Genomic DNA, 12806 nt, shown 5'->3' on the forward strand with positions numbered 1-12806 from the left:
ACACACACACAAGCATACACACATACACACACACACAAGCATACACACATACACACACACACAAGCATACACACATACACACACACACACAAGCATACACGGACACATAAACACACAAACGCACGCGCGGGCGTGCACACACGCGCGCACACACACAAACAAAGATACAAAAGCATGCGCACACTAGAATACACATCTTAGAAGAATAGAATAGAGGAAGTGGAGCAAGAACGCACGCAAAAACGAAAAGTGTCGCTGAAAAGTGTCGAAAGATTTTCGGACAATGACCCTGAGTTAAAATAATAAAATAGAAACAGTAATAAACGGGTGTAGAAAATATATATATATAGTGCGTGTGTTTGGCAACAAATGACCATGCCAAAATACAACAATATATATATATATATATTATATATATATATATATATATATATATATATATATATATATATACTCTTTTATTCTTTTACTTGTTTCAGTCATTTGACTTTGGCCATGCTGGAGCACCGCCTTTAGTCGAGCAAATCGACCCCAGAACTTATTCTTTGTAAGCCCAGTACTTATTCTATCGGTCACTTTTGCCGAACCGCTAAGTGACGGCGACGTAGACACACCAGCATCGGTTGTCAGCAATGCTAAGGGGACAAACACAGACACCACAACAACCACAAACATATATATATATATATATATATATATTATATATATATATATATATATATATATATATATATATACATATATACGACGGGCTTCTTTCAGTTTCCGTCTACAAATCCACTCACAAGGCTTTGGTTGGCCTGAGGCTATAGTAGAAGACACTTGCCCAATATGCCACGCAGTGGGACTGAACCCGGAACCATGTGGTTGGTAAGCAAGCTACTTACAACAGAGCCACTCCTGCGCCTATATATATATATATATATATATATACGATTTCGCAAAAAACACTAGGACATGCTAATACTGATATCATCAAATATTATCAACAATATATTCGGTCATTCGTAGTCCCTGCTCTTCCATCGACTTCAACGCAACAAGCCATTCCATCACCCAGTCATTCGTAAGCTGCATCTTCGCAGTGTTCTCTCTCCTACCACTTCATGTCTATATATAGTGCTCCTATGATCCTTCTTGCGTTCCTTATCAGTTGTAGCCAATTTTTTTTTTCTAACATAGAGAAAGTAACACTCCACTTTGTCCCTTCATTTTTTCTCTTTTCAAATTTTCTCTGAAGAAGGACCTTGTCCGAAATGTTGAATTTTCTACACAACTCAGCAAAGTGATAATATGTTGTCAACTTAATGTGACAGTCCCATGAAAGGGAAGAAAGCTACTGTTATTTAGCCCTAGGAAATACCGTCTCCTGTTGAACTCGACACATTTCCTCTGTCCTTATATTTTCAAAGTGGAGACAAGCACCTCCACCCAGCAAAGCCAACACTCAGAGACTAGTTTCACAGTCATTGCTCATCATAAGTCTGGAGTAGCATGGCTTACTAACTGTCAATGCCTATCCGCCTTTGAAAACACATATATGTCAAGTGAAATACATTCACTGATTTTTGAAAATAGAAATAATACGTTGCTGGGTGCGGGTACTTGCTTCCACTTTGAAAACATAAGGACACAGTAAATGTGTCAAATCCAACAGGAGACGGTGTTTCCTGGGGCTAAATAAAAGTAGCATTCTTCCCTTTCATGGAACTGTCACATTAAGTTGACAACATACTATCCCTTTATCATGCTACTAGTACATAAAATTCTCTGAGAGATTTAGAAATGAATTATTTCTACCTTTCAGCAAGTTCACTGAAATCCTTTACTAAACAATACAAGCCTGGCCACTGAGGATCAGAACCAGTCCTTTTGTAGCTTTTTTGATCATCGCTAGCCACTCAACCTTTTCTATTTTCTCTCCCTGTTTATTTCTGTGTTCCTTTCTGTTGAAGAGCGTAGGCTCGAAACATAAAAGACTTACTCACTTTCCGAGCCTTAAACTAATACATCCGTTTGTTGTTTACACACCCGTCTTCGTCATTTGTTTTGTTTGTTTTTTTTGCAAAATTTCAGTACATACATACTTTACATCTATCCATCTATCCATCCATCCATCCATCTATCCATCCATCCATCCATCCATACATACATACATACATACATACATACATACATACATACATACAGTTATATATATGTGTGTGTGTGTGTGTGTGTACGTGCAGTGTATGAGGGGGTGCTAAGAAGTTCTTGGTTTTGGACAAAAGAAAACAGGAGAATCAGTTAATTATGATTCACATTTATTGCAGCGATCCTTCAGCTTTTCTAAGCCCTGTAAAAGAACTCGGAAGTTTAGGCCTCCAGCCAGGCCATTCGCGAGACACTTAAAGGCAGGAAATTTACGTACACACACACACACACACACACAAGCCAACGATGCACAGATTTTGTCACACAACAATAATCAGTACATACCCTTCTTTTAACAACATCCGAAGATTTGGTTATGTTATTTTTCTTGCAAGTCAAACAGAGGAAGATTTGGTTGCCATTTTTCTTACAAGTCAAACTACAGTATACAAGTTTTTGCAAGGATGGTGTATTAATGGCCGTTGTGATTAATATTGTTCTGACTAAAGCAAGTGGCTATACGAAACCTGACCGCATACTGTGATCAGTGAGTATAACCCGGTGACATTAAACGCTGCTCCAACAGCATTTTCATATTTCCTGACTTTTGGCCCAGCCTATAGTTTGATGGAACTAGCTGCATTCATTTGGCATTTCTAACTCTAAGCTATTTGAAATTGCATGGAATTACAGCTTCAAATTCACCCAACATTTACCTTTTCAAACACGTATCGTCTATGCTAAAAGTCGCAAGACGTTTGCTTGCGGCGTGTCAGCCATATTGTGTGACAACGTCGCATTATGTCGCCTGTCAAGGATGAATTTTTAGATGTAAAGGAATAAGTATGAAATGCTTCTTTATCTCTTGAGGTATATCTATGTTCAATCGGATAGATGTTCATGCATGATCTTCTAGTTTATATATTCATAAAGTAAACACATCTGTATCTTTATAAGTATACATACTTGTATTTAACTTTCTTATAAATATATCGTTCTTAAATAAACTCCGTAACGCTATAATCTAAAGCATTGAGTTCTAACTACTGGTTAGTTGTGACGCTATGGCTAAACGTATCATAATGTATGTGCATGTATAGGTGACTATGTGTTTATATATATATCTGTGTGTGTGTGTGTATGTATATATATACAATGAATGGATCTCTTATGCGTTCGAATATGCCTTAAACATATTGGAACTGGTTACAAGCTTTATTTATACAACTTAATGCTTAGCGTTTTCGCCTCGTCTCTCTCTATATATATGTGTGTGTGTGTGTGTGTGTCTGTGTGTGCGCGCGTGTGTGTGTGTGCGTGTGTGTGTGCGTGCGTGCGTGCGTGCGTGCGTGTGCGTGCGTGCGTGCGTGTGCGTGCGTGCGTGCGTGCGTGTGCGTGCGTGCGTGCGTGCGCGTTCGTGCGTGCGTGTGTGTGTCTGTGTCTGTCTGTCTGTTTACTCAGACGACTTCGGAATCTCCTGCAACTCTTCTGGACAGTCTCCTTGTTTATGTTTGTGAATGCTGCCATAATCCTTGCCTTCAGTTCAGCTTTGGTGTTACAAGGAGTTTTGTTGATCTCTCGCTCAACTGCGCCCCACACATAATAATCAAGGAGGTTGCTGTCTGGGAAGTTAGATGGCCAGATGATAGGTGTGATGTTGTCGCAGAAATTGTCAGACAGACTCCTGTTGCCAGATATAGGGTTTTCCAGCAGCCACCCCCTTTGACCCAGGGCAGCCCTACCTCCTTCAGGCTCTTGATGTAAGCCTTCGTGTTGAGTGTCAGGCCATGTGGAGGATGAATGGAGGCATCACTAGTGATCACTCGAAAGACAATGATGTTGACTGGATGTTTTATTTTCATCACTCTCGGTACATATTTTGGGGACATGGTAAGCCAACGGATGTTCTGTATGTTCACCATCTGATCATGGCAGAAATGTTTCTCGTCTGAGTAAAACACAAAGCATGTTTGCTTGAAGGGGATGCTTGAGTTTGTTCAAAGGCTTTCCTTTTGTCGTTGATAGCTTGGGATTATCCCAATAATTGACCCTTTCTCATCTTGCATAAGGAATACCAAGTGTCTTCATGCACAACCTAATTGATAAAAAACTGAAACCCTCCCATGTCTCTGGCGATGTACCAGATTGACTTGCAGCGATCGTTGTCGATCATGGCCTGGATCTCATCAACAAATTCAGGAGTTCTTTTCTTATCAAAACCAACAAAGTAAGTTTTGTGAGCTGCCGTACCTCCGTAATCACCATTAGATTCAGCCACTCCTTCCAGATCCTCTGCGATGCCCTTAGATTGACATCCAAACACTCTGAAATGTTCATGTTGAAGCTTCCAGCATATCATTTCCAAATTTCTGGCGGAGTGAATTGCATCATGGTGCTGTTTTTCTCACAGACGGTGCCCATCTGACACTACTATACTGTGTAGTCGACAAAATCAAAAGCAAATAATGAGCATGCATGAGATTAAAAATATAAAATTGCAACAATTTACCCATCGAACCCAGTATATATACATATTATCTTTTCTATTTTACTTGTTTTAGTCATTAGACTGCGGCCATGCTGGGGCATCACCTTGAAGAATTTAATTCGACCGAGTCGACCCTTGTGCTTGTTTTGTCGACCTCTTTAACCGATAACATATGGGGACGTAAACACACCAACATCGGTTGTCAAGCGATAGTGGGAGACAAGCACAGACACAAAAAAACACTCACACACATGCACGCATACACAGATAAATACACACACAAATACACATATACATAGTGTAACCAGCCATTGAACTATGTCGGGAATATCATAATAGGAGTGTGTGTGTGTATTTTTGTGTGTCTCCTGTTCGCAGCGTCTGCCTTTCCGGTGTCCGGTGCTGAAGAGGAAATAACCAATTCGAAATGCAACAGCCTAGTTAGGGAACGCTGTGAGCTGACTCGGTGTATACAAACCTGTCTTCAGCGAGAAATTTTCTCTATCACAAGATACGTTCGAACATGCTTTAAACATATTTGCACAGGTAAGGCGCTTGCATTTATACCACTCAGTGCTGAACGCTGTCACCTCGTCTCTCTCCCTCTCTCTCTCCCTCTCTATTTCTCTTTCTCTCTCTCTCTCTCTCTCTCTATATATATATATATATATATATATATAGATACAGAGTGAGCCAGAGAAAAGAGAGAGAATAATTTTCTTACACACACACAACACACAACACCACACACACACACACACACACACACACACATATATAATATATATTATATATATATATATATATACATACATATATTTACATATATATGTATGCAGATATATATATATATATATATATATATAATACACATATCTATATATCTATCTATCTATTTATCTATCTATCTGTCTATCTATCTATCTATCTATCTATATATATATATATATATATTATATATATATATATATGATATATATATTTGTATATATATATATATATATATATATACATATATATACATATATATACATATATATATAGATAGATAGGAATAGATATATATTTACATACATATATATACATATATATATACAAACGCACACACGCAAAACACACACACACACACTCACACATATATATGTGTAAACTTACATCTGTCTCTGGTTATCATGTGTGTGTGCGTGTGCGTGCTTGAGGGTGGATGCATGTCTGTGTGCTGTGAGTGTGTGTGTGTATGTGTGTGTGTGTGAGTGTGTGTGTACGTGTGCATATGTGTCTGTGTGTGGCACTCAATCACCAGTTCATTTATCTGCTGTATCTACTTCATTCTAATTCTCCGTATATTGGAATATATCATCACTTCCAGATAATGTTCCTTCACCAAAATAATCCACGCGCTTACACTTATGGGGTGTCCGTGAGAGGCATTATGCAAAGACAACGATATGGTAAACAATAACTTTCTATTCTTCAAGATTTTCCATCCATTGGAGAAAACCTTAGAAATGCAAACAGCAAACTACAAACACACAATGCTCATGCGCATGTCCAGTGTATGGCCTTCATAGATGCGCGTATACGTGCATGATGTGTGCGTATATACATATATATATATATATATATATATATATATATATATATATATAATATATACTTGTGGGCGCATGCATATGTATAAATAGATGGGTATATGTATATATATATATATATATATACATAGATATATATATACGTTTACATATGTGTGTGCATGTGCATGTACGTGTACGAGAGTGTGTGTTTGTATGCACCCACATACATACATATATATGTATGTGTGTGTATGTATCTATGTATACACACACATCACACACAAGCTATCGGAAGTGTTGTGAAACTATATAAGTGATTCCATCACCCACATGCATTATTTATCTGGCGCTTTTATCCAACTCTCAACTCGATAACCTGCCTACACATAGCCTACCTTATCTGTTTATATATGTACTTATATAATTACCTACCTGCCTCTATCTATTTGTATACCTCAGTGTCTCTCCACCCCCACTCTCTCTCTCTCTCTTTCTCTGCATTTCAAACTCATCATTAATGCATAGTCTCTCAACTTACAATAAATAACTGCCAAATCTACCTTAAATTACATTCTACCGTCTAAAATATGGGGGACATTAAATAATACGGTGCTAAATACGATTAAAAAGGTGTGATGGTCACGGCTGGTGTCCAAAGTACCTTACTTCCACTTTATACGTATGACCTCCAAAGAAATACACATGGGTGTATATCATACGTATATTCATACGTATTGTTTCATCTCATAAATAATGTGCTGTTTTTTTTATCCAATTGCCTGAACTAAAAGTCGGATGGGGACGGGATAAACTACCTGTATCAACTTGCAAAAAAGCAGGTAGTAATTTTACCTTGTGCTTATTCTTGGCGATAGTTTTGAAGAGTGCAGTTCGAATTTAACAGTTATTTTTTCAAAGCTATAATGGTAGTGACAAAGGTGTATATTCGGCAGCAACGCAACAGAGTATGAGGAATATTAATGCAGTGTATGGAGATCGGACTATAAGCGTAAGCCAGTGTCAACGGTGCTTCCACAAATTCCGAGCCGGTAACTACAGTCTAGAAGACGAGCCTTGTCCTGAAAGATCTGTGGAGCACGACGAGGGCGTTCTGCAAACCCTGGTGGAACAAAATCCATTTTAACTGTTGAGAAACTAGCAGAAAAGCCTGGATTTGGTCATTCAACCATTTATCGACATACGCGTGCCATCGGAAAAATCAACAAATTGAGGCAATGGGTTCCTCACAAACTTCCCAAGTTTAATCGCACACAGAGAGTAAATGTGTGCACTTCTTTGCTGCCACATCTTATGAAGGAACCTTTTATGAACCGAAGAGGGACTAGTGACAGGAAATGGGTTGTCTATAAAAATGTCAAGCGCTGAAGACATTGGGTAAGGAAAGGAGAAACACCTGAACTCCAGGCTAAAGAAGGTCTTCACCCACGCAAGGTATTGTTATCTGTCTGGTGGGATAAGAAAGGTTTAGTCCACTTTGAACTTTTAATTCCAAACCAAATGGTAACAAAGGAGATCTACTGCGAGCAGCTCGAGCGGCTTAAGTCAGCGCTTGAAGAAAAACAACCATCTTTGGTTTCAAGACAAAAGGTGCACATCCATCAGGTAAATGCTTGGCCACATACAGTGAGGATGACATTCCAAAGCTGGAGCAGTGTGAATGGGAAACGATGCCCCACCCACCATATTCGCCGCGCATTACCCCCATTTAATCATCATTTATTCGGCAGTCTTCAAAATCAATTGGACGGGAAAAATATAAATTCTGTAGGCGAGGTCAGAACAGTACAGGAAGAGTATTTTTCGTCACAGGCAAGTGAATTTTAGAAGAGGGACCTTGCAAGTCTATCAGATAGATGGAAGAGCATAACAGAAAATGAAGGACGGTATATTTTAGATTAAAAAAGAACTTTGCTTATCTTAATTATGAAAAATAAAAGAAGTATAAAAAACCGCATTATTTATAGGATGACTCATTATATATGCATTTGTATTCAATCATACACAGATATATACTCACACATGTATACATACATACATACATACATACATACATACATACATACATACATACATACATACATACATACATACATACACATACACACACATATATATATGTGTGTGTGTGTATAAATATGCATCTATATATATAATCTTCTGTGCGTATATATGTATACACGTATCTAAGTATATCACACATAACAAGGTGTTGAATGAGGCGTACATGCGATGTGTCTCATAAGAATGGTTAACAAGTCTTGATCACGGATTGCGGTATGTATGCATATATGTGCATGTGTATTTGTGTAGGTGTATCTGTGTGTATGTGTGTGTGTGCGTAGGTGGTGTATTCGTTCTTACATGAATGTGGATATGGTCATGCAGAAGCGTGGTTCTTGATACGAGAGTGCACAAGTGTGTGGTGGCATTATGGTCGTGATTGTGTAGTGAAGGGGACCAACTTTGACCTCAAAACATGTGTTTGCGAAACAGCACCATCGTTTTATTTATGACGAGCACATCAAAATGTCGCCGCATATTTTAATTTACACTTATGCACGGGGTAAGCGGCATGGTGACTGTGGCACTGGCTGTCAATCGAAGATAATTTTGCTTAAGGCATCTAAATTTTCGCTAACGCTGAGATAGGGCTTTGTAGATGGATGTTGTTATGCATGGGTGTGATTGAATGTGTTCCTTTTGTGATGATGCATGTGTATCATATAGGTTTAGATTAGTGGAATAATTGAATACGGGAGGGAGGTAGCCCGAGGGTGAACAATGACCTGCGCGGAATTTTTGCATTAATTGTACTTTTGGTGCCAAACGTTTACCTATGAAGCAGAACGTTCGCAGTATCAGAAGACCATAAAGGTCTTGTCTGGAATTAATTGATGCAGCGGGGTTATTTAGTAGTAGGTTCTGAAAGAAGAGGATCTGGAAAGCCTCAGTGAGGCATGGATTACAGGGTCAGTGTTTATCTGCGTAAGATTTGATTGTAGCATTTTTACAACTTAATCAATCGTCAATGTTCACATTCTTAAGCTCCCATATGTATTTTGACAAAGTGGTTGCCGAGCTTGAGTCAAAAGTTTTAATTACAGTGAAAACAAAGAGATCGCCCTTCCTCTGTACGAACGGAAAATGTGATCCATCTCACTAGTTCCAGTTATTAAAGGTTCACAAGAAACTGGTTACTCGTCCTTGTTTGCTAGGAGATAAACACTTTATATTAGAATAAACATGCACACAGACAGAAGTAAATTGGTTTATCGAATCTGGATGCCATTGCAAGCTTTGGAAAGAAACTTAATTATTTAGTGACTATATATGCGTGAATACTAACTGGTTAGAAGTTTCTCTCTGTAACTAGGAATAAACATCTTGTTCCTGTTTATGCTTAAATAAAGATGAAAAATAGTTAGATTCATATTGTTTTATGCTGACACAAAGAAAAAAGATGTTGTGTAACTATGATATCTACACATTCATAGCGGCATGCTAAAAACACACACTAGTGCATAATATATAATATATATATATATATATATATATATATATATATATATTATATTATATAGATATATATATTATACATAACATATATACATGCATAAATATACATGCATGCATACATTGATATATATATATATATACATACATACTGGCAAAAATGCGTACAAGGTGAGTCAAAAAGTAATGCCATTTTGTTTAGGACAGGTATTTAGGTGTTTAGGACAAATATTTTATACACACTTATAATATATACACACTTATATATTATATATATTATATATATATATTATATTATATATCTCTATATATATATATATATATATATATATATATTATATATATATATATTAATATATATATATATATATTATACGGAGTAAACACGTAAATGTGAAACAAGGTGGAAAAAAGAGTACTCAAATACCAGTGGTAGAGTAATACGCTTTATTTAAAGCAGCAGAAAATTCAACAAAACTGTTACTGAGTTTCCCGTTGCCGTTCATCGGACAGTTTTTTGCTAGAATAGAACCGATGAACGGCAACGGGAAACTCAGAGTAACAGGTTTTGTTGAATTTAATTTTCTGCTGCTTTAAATAAAGTATATCCCACGCACACACGAATACATTCACACACACACACATACGTACACACACATAGTACATACATTCATACATTCATTCATACATACATACATTCATACATACACACACACACAAACATACACATACACACACACATACATACATGCACACATACATACACACATACATACATACACACACATACACACATACACACATACATACATACACACAAACACACTTACATACATACACACATGCACTTACACATATACATACACACATACGCACACACACACATACATACACACATATATATATACAAACATACACACACACATACACACATACACGCATGCACACATACATACATACATACACACACATACACGCATGCACACATACATACATACACACACACATACATACATACATACACATACACACACACATACACACATACACACACATACATACATACATACATACATACATACATACATACATACATACATAACATACATGCATATGGGGTTGGCTGTATTGCAGGCGTGCGTGAGTGCGTGTGTGTGTGTGCCTGTGGATTCACATACACCCACACCAAAATTTTTTATTCCATCAATCTTTCAATTATAAAGTGTGTGCTTGCATACATATATATACACACATATAAACATATAAACACATATATAAACCCCTACATTTGTACACACATATATATTCACTCCCACGCACGTACACACACACGCACACACACACATTTACATATATATACAATACACGCACACACACACATATACACGTACAAACACACACTAATTCACATACACACCGACACATATACATACACACAATATATACCTACACGCGCACGCACACATACACATACGTACACACATATAAGCACAGACACACACATACATACGCACAAAAAAACATGCGCTCACATACGCACGCACACGCGCCAAAAAAAGCCTCACAACCCCATATACATCCATATACGCTTACACACACCCCCATACCAACGTATACATACACGCACACACAACTACACGCATATACATACACACACACACACACACACAAGTGAACCCACACATACATCCCATACACACGGCACACAACCATACATACACGCACACAATTATACATACATATATATACACACACACGCACGTACAAGCACACACGCACACATACACTAAGTTAAGCACAGTTACACGCCACACACCGAAACTCCACGCATACACACAAAAAACACACACATACACACACACATACTACAAACAAAACACACACACGATACATATACATACACGCACACACACATACCTCTTTGTTTTTGACCTGTGATTGGACCCCAAACACCACTCCTTAATTCTTATTACTAGCCTGCTAGCCAGTTGTTCGCCATACACACACACATGTCATTATTGCTACATACACACACACGCGCACACGCTGACCTCCCCGCACGCACTACACCCACACACATTCCCCCTCTCACTTTCTTTACCATACTGTCTTTGATATAGCTCTCCTGTTTTTTAAAGACATTATTCTTCTAATTTTACTACTTCCGTCTTTTAGTATGTGACCTCGTCTGTATCACTAGCGATTTTTTTCCCTTGTCTCCACTTCTCGGGATCTTTCCTTCTCCTATGTTTCCGCTCGAAACGTCAATCCCTCCTTCTTCCCTTCTTTCCTGAGCGTCCAATAATACTTTATTTGTTCCACGTCCTTGCGTTGTTGTTTTATTGTTTTTGTTTTCTTGTTTGCATTAACTTTATATATATATATATATATGTGTGTGTGTGTGTGTGTGTTGTGTGTGTGTGTGTGTGTGTGTGAGTATGTATGTGTATACCTACCTACAAACATTTATATATATATATTGGTATAAACGGTAAGATAACAAAAGAAAGAACGAGATTATATATATAATAGAGGGAAATTTATCTGTGAAATAATATTGACAATTATTCAGTAGCCAAGATAAAACTCTGAGTTTCAGATGCCGAGGTGGAATACACAACACCATCTCTTCGGTTAATATATATATATATATATATATATATATATATATATAATATATATATATATATATTATATATATATATATAAGCATGTATGAATTATGTATGTGTGTATGTACGTACTTATGCAAATATGTATGCAGATGTGTATGCATGAACAGAGAAACAGATAGGCACAGCACGAACATACATACATATATATATAAAAAACATATGAATCTAACTATTTTACACACATACACCACACACAACATATATATATATATATATATATATATATATATATATATATATATATATTATATATATTATACTCTTATCTTTTATAAAACACTAATACGTTTTATATAATCTTTTAAAAAATTTAAAAAATAATAAATTAAGAAATTAAGAAATTAAGAAATAAAATAATATATAAATGTAAAAATATACATACATACATATATATATAAAATT

Source organism: Octopus sinensis, linkage group LG14 (assembly GCF_006345805.1).
Source record: "Octopus sinensis linkage group LG14, ASM634580v1, whole genome shotgun sequence".
Taxonomy (NCBI): Eukaryota; Metazoa; Mollusca; class Cephalopoda; order Octopoda; family Octopodidae; genus Octopus; species Octopus sinensis.